This window comes from Ovis canadensis, chromosome 7 (genome assembly GCF_042477335.2).
Source record: "Ovis canadensis isolate MfBH-ARS-UI-01 breed Bighorn chromosome 7, ARS-UI_OviCan_v2, whole genome shotgun sequence".
NCBI classification, from domain to species: domain Eukaryota; kingdom Metazoa; phylum Chordata; class Mammalia; order Artiodactyla; family Bovidae; genus Ovis; species Ovis canadensis.
This window is the reverse complement of record NC_091251.1, coordinates 12,895,869-12,906,908: the sequence shown is the minus strand read 5'-3', so window position 1 is coordinate 12,906,908 and position 11,040 is coordinate 12,895,869. Positions and strand designations below refer to the sequence as shown.

At 38.2% G+C, this 11,040-nt stretch overlaps 1 pseudogene; it reads left to right on the top strand.

The window, feature by feature from the left end:
• The first annotated feature begins 8,342 nt into the window (after positions 1-8,342).
• Positions 8,343-9,252, top strand: LOC138443233 (olfactory receptor 10AG1-like; annotated as a pseudogene).
• The last annotated feature ends 1,788 nt before the right edge of the window (positions 9,253-11,040 follow it).

The window sequence follows — 11,040 nt, the reverse complement described above, 5'->3', positions numbered from 1 at the left end:
CTTTTCCTATTTGGAACCAGTCTGTTGTTCCATGTCCAGTTCTAACTGTTGCTTCCTTATCTGCATACAGGTTTCTCAAGAGGCAGGTCAGATGGTCTGGCATTCCTATCTACTTCATAATTTTCCACAGTTTATTGTGATCCACGCAGTCAAAGGCTCTGGCATAGCCAATAAAGCAGAAATAGATGGTTTTCCTGAACTCTCTTGCTTTTTTGATGATCCAGCAGATGTTGGCAATTTGATCTCTGGTTCCTCTGCCTTTTCTAAAACCCACTTGAACATCTGGAAGTTCACGGTTTACGTATTGCTGAAGCCTGTCTTGGAGAATTTTGAGCATTACATTACTAGCATGTGAGATGAGGGCAATTGTGCGGTAGTTTGAGCATTCTTTAGCATTGCCTTTCTTTGAGATTGGAATGAAAACTGACCTTTTCCAGTCCTGTGGCCACTGCTGAGTTTTCCAAATTTGCTGGCATATTGAGTGCAGGACTTTGACAGCATCATCTTTCAGGATTTGAAATAGCTCAACTGGAATTCCCTCACCTCCACTAGCTTTGTTTGTAGTAATGCTTTCTAAGGTTCCTTTATAGTCCAATTCTCACATCCATACATGACCACTGGAAAAACCAAAGTCTTGACTAGACTGACCTTTGTTGGGAAAGTAATGTCTCCGCTTTTTATTATGCTGGCTAGGTGATACATAAATGCTAAAAGTATATTCAAATCAAAAAACAATAACAACAACAGCAACAAGCAGCGAACAAAGTATATATAAGAGAAATAGAACAAAAACAGTAAGGCAGTAAATTTAAATTTAGTCACATTTATAAAACCACTATTAAAATGTATAGCAATCCAATCAATGTACAGCCTAGTGTTGTTGTTCAGTGACTAAGTTTTTTCTGACTCTGCTATCCCATGAACTGCAGCACGCCAGGCCTCCCTGTCCTTCACTATCTCCTGGAGTTTATTCAACTCATGCCCATTGAATCAGTGATGCCATCTCATCCTCCGTCACCCGCTTCTCCTTTTGCTCTCATTGTTTCCCCGCATCAGGGTCTTTTCCAATTATCTGGCTCTTTGCGTGAGGTGACCAAAGTATTGGAGTTTCAGCTTCAGCATCAGTCCTTCTAGTGAATATTCAGGGCTGATTTCCTTTAGGATTAACCAGTTGAGCTCCTTGCTCTCCAAGGGACCCTCAAGAGTCTTCTCCAACAGCACAGATCAAAAGCATCAATTCTGCAGTGCTCAGTTTTCTTTATATTCTAACTCTCATATTCTAACTCTGTGTAGCTTTGTTAGCAAAGTGATGTCTCTGATTTTTAATACGCTATCTAGGTTTGTCATAGGTTTCTTCCAAGGAACAAATGCCTTTTACTTTCATGGCTGCTCACCATTCACATTGATTTTGGTGCCCAAGAAAATAATATAGAACATAGTGACTATAGTTAAATAATTTTGTATATTTGAAAGTTTCTAAGAGAAATTTTTAAAAAATTGCATCACAAGGAAAAAAGCAATGAACATTGGGGTACATGTGCCTCTTTCAAATGTTCATCACAGCACTGTTTATAATAGGCAGGACATGGAAGCAACCTAGATATCCATCAGCAGATGAATGGATAAGAAAGATGTGGTATGTATACACAATGGAGTATTACTCAGGCATTAAAAAGAATACATTTGAATCAGTTCTAATGAGGTGGATGAAACTGGAGCTGATTATACAGAGTGAAGTAAGCCAGAAAGTAAAACACCAATACAGTATACTACTGCATATATATGGAATTTAGAAAGATGGTAATGATAACCCTGTATGCAAGACAGCAAAAGAGACACAGATGTATAGAACAGTCTTTTGGACTCTATGGGAGAGGGAGAGGGTGAGCTGATTTGGGAAAATGGCATTGAAACATGTATACTATCATATAAGAAATGAATCGCCAGTCTAGGTTTGATGCAGGATACAGGATGCTTGGGGCTGGTGCACTGGGATGATCCAGAGGTATGGTATGGGGAGGGAGGTGGGAGGGGGGTTCAGGATGGGGAACACATGTACACCCGTGGTGGATTTATGTTGATGTATGGCAAAACCAATACAATATTGTAAAGTAATTAGCCTCCAATTAAAATAAATAAATTTAAATTAAAAAAGAAAAAAGCATATAACTGTGGGCAGTGATGGATATTACTAGACATTGTGATGATCATTTAAAATATATTTATGTTGTACAGCAGAAGTTAATATAATGCTATAAGTCAAGTGTATCTCAATTAATCACTTTGAGTTTTAAAGGCCGTGCGTTATGTTGTTGGAAAAGGAAATGGTAATCCACTCCAGCACTCTTGCCTGGAAAATCCCATGGACAGAGGAGCCAGATAGGCTACAGTCCATGGGGTCACAAAGAGTCGGACACGACTGAGAGACTTCACTTCACTTATGTCATGTAAATTATGCCTCAATACTATTGCTAATTTAAGCATCAAAGCTTAATGAAAATAACAATGACATTGTGTTGTTAGGCTCAAATATATCTATAAAACAAATTAATATGCATAGATATATACCATAAATACTTATTCCCTTATGTGCCATGCTAAGTCTTCTGTCTAAAGGTATACATGTTGCAGCATGTTATAACACCTTTTTTTTTTTTTTTTTAGTGACCAAAAATGAGAACTGTGGCAGAGTCTGGCTTTATGCTCTTCAAATACATCTGTTTTATTGACATATAGTGAACATCATTCCCTAACCTTCTCAGAGCTACATTGTACCAGGTGATTAGTTTTTACAATGACATATGGGTAGAAGTGATGTGTTTATTACATATAGAGCCTCTGAATAGTGTATTTGTTTCCTTATATTCTGTCTGTTTGGCATCTCAGGTTTCTGCATGCTGAAGATCCAGTAGGAAACTTCAAAGAAGAAGTAGGGACAGTGGGACCCCTAGATGAAAACAACCAAGGTTTTTATCATCACTGACTGCAAACGTGTGCTGTAATATGATAGTAAAATGTTTCTTTATTTTGTTACACTGATATATTTGAAGTATTGTCTCAGAGTGTAGATTTGTTTCAGGTGATGATGATATTGAATTGAACAGAGAAATATTTAATTCGATATCCTAATGATGGAATTAGGGATTAGATCAATTCACTCACATGGGTGATGGACATTCAATTTGTTCCATCTTGTAAGTAAAATTTAGTTGAAACAAATAATGAATACAATTCTCATTTGTAAATAAACATGACACTAAATGACATGGATACCACATCAATCCTAAAAAAGATTACAGAGGTCCAATTTATGAGGAACATGATGTAATAAAGAGAAACAAATTTAACATACAAAAAAAGAAATGAAATATTAGAAACACTGATAGTGTTTCAGATTGGCAAAGAATCTCTAAGCAGAAAGGAAAATAATATGCTTATGAGTGGAAGTTGATATTGGCCTTGAAACCTCATTCTTGACAATTTTACCTACATACCTGCCTGGAAGTAGCTGAAATGGAAAAAGCATTTTGTAGGAGGTTGTTTTTTTTTTTTTGTCTTAAATAATTGGGTTTAAATGTTTTATGGGCTCCAAAATCACTGCAGATGTTGACTGCAGCCATGAAATTAAAAGACACTTACTCCTTGGAAGAAAAGTTATGACCAACCTAGATAGTATATTCAAAAACAGAGATATTACTTTGCCAACTAAGGTCCATCTAGTCAAGGCTATGGTTTTTCCTGTGGTCATGTATGGATGTGAGAGTTGAACTGTGAAGAAGGCTGAGCGCCGAGGAATTGATGCGTTTGGACTGTGGTGTTGGAGAAGACTCTTGAGAGTCCCTTGGACTGCAAGGAGATCCAACCAGTCCATTCTGAAGGAGATCAACCCTGGGATTTCTTTGGAAGGAATGATGCTGAAGCTGAAGCTCCAGTACTTTGGCCACCTCATGGGAAGAGTTGACTCATTGGAAAAGACTCTGATGCTGGGAGGGATTGGGGGCAGGAGGAGAAGGGGATGACCGAGGATGAGATGGCTGGATGGCATCACGGACTCGGTGGACATGAGTCTGAGTGAACTCCGGGAGTTGATGATGGACAGGGAGGCCTGGCGTGCTGCGATTCATGGGGTCACAAAGAGTCGGACATGACTGAGCGACTGAACTGAACTGAACTGAAATTTTTTTTTTTTAATTATTAATTGGAGGATAATTGCTTAACAATGTTGTGTTGGTTCTGCCAGTCATAGGTGTATACATCTCCTTGGTCTTTAACCTCCCTCCCACACCCCACCCCATCGCCCCCAGTTGTCATAGAGCTTCAGGTTGAGCTCCCTGTTTTTTATATTTAGAAACTTTCCACTAGCTATCTGTTTTACATGTGATGGTGTATATGTCTCAATGTTAATCTTTCAATTTGTCCCATGCTCTCCTTCCCTCAGAAGTCTGTTCTCTATGTCTGTGTCTACATTCCTGCCTTGCAAATAGGTTTATCAGTATCATTTTTCTCAAGCACACACACACACACACACACACACACACAAATATAGGATATCTGTCTTTCTCTTTCTGACTTACTTCACTCTGCACAACAGGCTCTAGGCTATTTTTAGGGTGCCTTTAATTTTGAATCTGCTAGATACCTATGCTGATGACCAACTAGATATCATAACATGAATAAAACTACCCAGATTTTGTCAGCAGATACAGCATACTTTAATTTCCATAAAAGTTAATCTAGGAACAGAGTGCTCCACTTCTGAAAAGCGATCTAACTTTCCCTGCAATGGGTTGGAAAGAACAAACATACCATGTTTGTGTATTTGTAAGTGACAGGTTTTTTCTAAAGATGTGAAAGATGAGATCTGGATGAATTACAGGAATAAAATTAAGGAAGGCAAATTTACAACAATTACTAATGGTCTGAAATGCAATAAATGGAAAGTTTTAATTTTTTTCCCAGAAAGTACTATTGATATGAGAAAATTAAGTGTCATTTCTCTACTAAGTTTCTACCCCCACAGAGGGGAACCTTATGCCAAGAAGGAGCTGCAGAAGACAAGCCATCTACAGAAAAAAGTAATTTTAAAACATAAACCCAAATGATCAGCAAACAGAAGCAGTCTTCTAGAAATTAAACTGATACCCAAGAGAAAATGTCCCCCAGGGTGAGCATGACTATTTCCTATTTCAGAGCAGCTGATCTTTGAAGAATCCTCCAGAATGAGAGTGACTTCCTGACTCAAAAGAATTATAAAAGTTTACAGGGTCAAAACAGCTATATTCTCATAGATAACTTCATGTAAATCTATGAAGTTAAGATGTTAGATGGTTTTATTTAAACATAGTTCTGAATTTGAGGTTTAAGATGCAAAAGATAAAACATAGACATATGAAATTCAGAGATCTTTATCTGAAAATTAGTTAACTTAACAAATGTATTTCTTTTTAAACGATAAAATTAGATATAAGTGAAATAATAATATTAATAGCATTTGTAATAAAACTTTCACCTAAGGTAATTTTGAAACCTAATTCTGGTGGAAATAGAGAAATATGAGAGAAAGAAGAAGCACAAGCTGGAATCAAGATTGCCGGGAGAAATATCAATAACCTCAGATATGCAGATGACACCACCCTTATGGCAGAAAGTGAAGAGGAACGAAAAAGCCTCTTGATGAAAGTGAAAGAGGAGAGTGAAAAAGTTGGCTTAAAGCTCAACATTCAGAAAACGAAAATCATGGCATCCGGTCCCATCACTTCATGGGAAATAGATGGGGAATTGTGGAAACAGTGTCAGACTTTCTTTTTTGGGGCTCCAAAATCACTGCAGATGGTGATTGCAGCCATGAAATTAAAAGACGCTTACTTCTTGGAAGGAAAGTTATGACCAACCTAGGTAGCATATTAAAAAGCAGAGACATTACTTTGCCAACAAAGGTCCATCTAGTCAAGGCTATCGTTTTTCCAGTGGTCATGTATGGATATGAGAGTTGGACGGTGAAGAAAGCTGAGTGCTGAAGAATTGATGCTTTTGAACTGTGGTGTTGGAGAAGACTCTTGAGAGTCCTTTGGATTGCAAGAAGATCCAGCCAGTCCATCCTAATGGAGATCAGTCCTGGGTGTTCATTGGAAGGAATGATGCTACAGCTGAAACTCCAATACTTTGGCGATGTTATGCAAAGAGTTGACTCATTGGAAAAGACTCTGATGCTGGGAGGGATTGGGGGCAGGAGGAGAAGGGGACAACAGAAGATGAGTTGGCTGGATGGCATCGCTGACTCAATGGACATGAGTTTGAGTAAACTCTGGGAGTTGGTGATGGACAGGGAGGCCTGGAGTGCTGCGATTCATGGGGTTGCAAAGAGTCAGAGATGACTGAGCGACTGAACTGAATGCAAAAACAACAGTTTGTGGGGCTGGAAGATGGGAACAGACATAGTAGGTTTAATGGAATGTGAAAACACAGTTAGAGAACAAACATTAATGAAGTGTTATGAGAACTGTGAAAGTGTTGACTGCCTGATATCTGATTACATGAACTTGAAGTGAAGCAAGATAATGGGTCTGTGTGTGTGCGTGTTAGTCCCACTCATATGCTTTTGCCATTTGCATTCCTAAAATAAATAATCATAGGGTTTAAATAAAGTTACACTTATTACTTTATTAGATAAAGTTACAATGGAATTATAGAGGACATATTTTATTTTGTTGTAAGAGAAGATGACAATGGATCAGAGAATCACATGTGTTAAGAAGAAACTATATTAAAATATCATGAAAGTGAAAGTCACTCAGTCATGTCCAACTCTTTTTGACCCCATGGACTATATAGTCCATATTGTCCAGGCCAGAATACTGGAGTAGGTAACCTTTCCCTTCTCCAGGTGATCTTCCCAACCCAAGGATCAAACCCAGGTCTCCCACATTGCAGACAAATTGTTTACCAGGTGAGTCACAAGAGAAGCCCAGGAATACTGGAGTGGGTAGCCTACCACTTCTCCAGTGGATCTCCTTGACCTTGGAATCAAATCGGGGTCTCCTGCATTGCAGGTAGATTCCTTTCCAACAGAGTATCAGGGAACCCAAATATCATGAAGAATGGGTCATATTTATGGACTAATTGGTATTAAATTAGATTTAATTAATCTAATTTAATTGGTATTAAATTAATTAAATCAATTTAATTGGTATTAAATTAAACTAAAGATTAATTGGTATTTGTAATTCAGTATACAATGGGTATTAATAAGAAATGTTATTGGGTCCCATGATGTAACATGCTTTCCATGTGTAGCATAACCAATGGGTGAGGTACGAAGAAGAGAATAATATGATTACATGTATCTGTTCCCCAGTAACAAGGAATGAGTTTAAGAAAGTCAGTTCTCATTGGAGTAGAAATGGGACAGCTTAAAATGTTTTGAATAAGAATTAGGCAAAAGTTTTAAGTGAAAATCTTTAAATTAAAAGGAGATGGAATTCCCTGGTGGCTCAAGAAGGTCTACAATGAGGGAGACCTGGGTTTGATCCCTGGGTCAGGAAGATCCGCTGGAGAGGAGACGGCAATACACTCCAGTACTATTGCCTGGAAAATCCCATGGACAGAGGAACCTGGTTGGTAGGCTACAGTCCATGGGGTTGCAAAGAGTTGGACACGACTGAGCAACTTCACTTACTTTACTTACAGAGAAACAAATGGATGAACCCAAAGAAAAACAATAGTAAGCCTGTGTCATACATAATTTCACTTTTAAAAGGGGTGAAACAATTTAATAGTATTGCTGCCCAATAAAGCTCTAAATAAAAATGCATACATTGTATTGTTTCTGGTATCATTACTGCTGCTGCACAATCACTTCCATCATGTCTGACTCTTTGTGATCCCATGAGCCATAGCCCGCCCTCCAGACTCTTTGTCCATGGAATTCTCTAGGCAAGAATACTGGAGTGGGTTGCCATCCCCTCCTTCAAGGGATCTTCCTTACCCATGGATCAAACCTACATCTCCTATATCTCCTGCATTTTAGGCAAATTCTTTTACTGCCGAGATACCAGGGAAGCCCTCTGGTATCACTACATCCAAGAATAAGAAAATGAAGATTTTATTTCTCTAATTGATTTTAACTGCAAGTCAGTTCATCGCTGAGGTTTCAAATCTCATTTCTTAGAAACAGCAAGGCCAAGGCAGCAGTACTTGCAGGGATTATGTACATAGCTTCACGCATCTGATCAGTTAACAGAAGTAAAAAGTTGCTCAAAAGCATTAATGAATTAACCGTCTTGAGTTTACCATATCTACAGATGGAGTACAAATTAAGAACAGAAAAATCAAATATCACCACAATGATGGAATTTATCCTCTTGGGGTTTTCTGATATTCCCAATTTCCAATGGATTCTTTGGGGGATATTTTTTAGTCCTCAATCTGACCATCCTGATGTGCAATAGTGTCATTGTACTGATAACAAGAATTGGCCGTACTCTCCAGACCCCCATGTACTTTTTCCTCAACCACTTTTTCATTTTAGAAATCTGTTATGTAACTGTCACTATCCCAAGAATGCTCATAGACCTCCTGAACTAGAAAGGGCACGTATCTTTCATTGCCTGTGCTACACAAATGTATTTGGTCCTTCTGTTTGGAGGTTTAGAGTGTCTCTTCCTGGCCATGATGGCCTATGACCACTACGTGGCCATTTGTAACCCTCTTCACTATGGCCTGATTGTGAGCCCCCAGGTCTGTGTCCAGCTGGTCACTGCCTCCTGGGTCAGTGGAATTCCTGCTGTAATTGGGCATACGTGGCAGGTTTCTTATCTGCCCTTTTGTGGGTCTACCAAATTAATAATTTTTTCTGTGACCTCCCCCCAGTATTCAAGCTTGCTTGTGGGGACACATTTGTGAATGAGATAGCAGTCTATGCAGATGCAGTGGTATTCATCATGGTTCCATTTCTGTTGATTGGTGTCTCCTATGGCAAAATCATCTCCAACTTTCTGAAACCGTGATCTGCCAGCGGGAGGGGCTAAAGCCTTCTCCACATGCTCGTCTCACCTCACAGTGGTGGTCTTATTCTACGGCACAGCCTCTACCACTTATTTACAGCCCAAACCAAATCAATCTGAAGAAACTGGGAAGCTGATCTCTCTTTTCTACACAGTTTGGAACCCAACGTTGAATCCCATTATATTTACTCTGAAGAACAAAGATATCACCATAGCACTGAGGAAACTACTAAGTAAATTATCAACTTGACGCGAAGGCTTGAAATTACAGAAGCAATTTGTTTTTATGTTTCTCATGTAAATACATCAGAAAATATCATCTAGTATTATTTCTATGTTCCTAGGAAATGATAGTTAATATCATCACTGCCATCTCACATTATATAAAATGACCCTAGTTTCAAAGAGTTAAGGGTTTCTGGGTTATCAAAGCACACATTATCTCCATGGAAATGATTTATTCTGAAGACTTATCTTTCCTGTCACTGTGAAAGAGTGAGTTAAGAGATTTCCTGAGCAATAAAATGATAGTTAACTGCAATATAACCAATGATCAGGGTCATGCCCTGTAAGAAATTCGCTTGAAACTTCCCATTCCTTCAGGCATATTCACTGTCCTTTTCTGTACTTAGGATTGGTTTTAGATGATGAGAAAACAACGACTACATCCAAGTTGGTGGGAGTAGGGGAGTCTGAGTGTTTTCTAGCAATTTTTCCTTCTTTCTCTCTTTTGCAAGTGTCCATATCCCTTTCAGACTACAAACCCTGAAAGGATCCTTTGTTACCTCAATTCTGACTGTTCTCTAGTTACACCATTTCCTCCGGCTTGTAGCTTCATGTTTTGCTTTGGTAATGTCTCCTTAGTATTAGCAATATTAGAAATTTAAATTATAAAAGGCATTGCGTTGAATGTTGATCCCTCTAAATATATGTCAGGTTATAACCTGCAAACCTGAACTTATTAGGAAAATAAAAGCCTTTGCAGATGTAATTCAGTCAAGGACTTTGAAATAAGATTATCTTAATTTAAGGGAAGGGCACTATATCCCATGATCAGTGTTCTTAGTTCTTATGGGGGGGGGGGGAGGGAGAGATTAAGTTAAAAATAGAGATGCAGTGACACATAGAAGAATATCACGTGAAGATGGAGGGAGCAACTGGGAGTGACACATGACATAGCCATGAAGCAAAGGAGGTCGGGGACCACCAAAAGCTGAAAGAAGTGAGGAGTGACTATCCCTTTAGAGTCTGTGGAGGAAAACCCTGTCAACAGGTGACTTGGGACAGTGGCTTTTAAAGATGTGAGAAAGTCAACTTCTGTTACTTAAACCTTCTCAATTTGTGATAATTTGTTGCAATAGATCTAGGAAAATAATACACTGTGTAAGTGTATTAAGGTGTTTTTATTCTAATCATCTGGAATAAATTCTGTATCTTTTAGGAACAATGATTTTGTTTTTAAGTGTAGGATTTTTTTTTAACTTTAAAAATGATATCAACGAAGCCTCATAAAAATACTTGCCCAAGAATGATGGTTAATTGTATTTGTTCAAGAATGTTTGTTAAAAGCTTTTTGAATACTGCAAAAGAGAACCCTAGCAAAGCAAAGGCAAGCTGTTCTCATTTGGAACATAGTAGACACGGGCGCCCATTTATCATGTGATGCTGCACAGTCTCTCAAGACAATGTTTTAGAGACATGCCAGTGAGGAAATCCCAAGCTTTTCAGGCATGTAAGTAAGCACATAAATACATGTATAAAACATAATTCTCTTTTTGTAAAACACAGGGAGATAGCATCCATATATTCATATAGCATTTCACATGTGAATCTTTCTACTTGGTGTGTATGTGTGTCAGCAATATCTGGATGTGTATTAGAAGAGAGAAAGAGCTCCTTTACAGTGACAGTTCAGGTAATGTCTGACTTATTTATTTATACTTTTTTTTGGAATATGGATTTATTACAAAGAGTATAATATACATATAACAAAATAATAAATTGTATTCAGAACATTAAAACTACACATGGAAAAAAA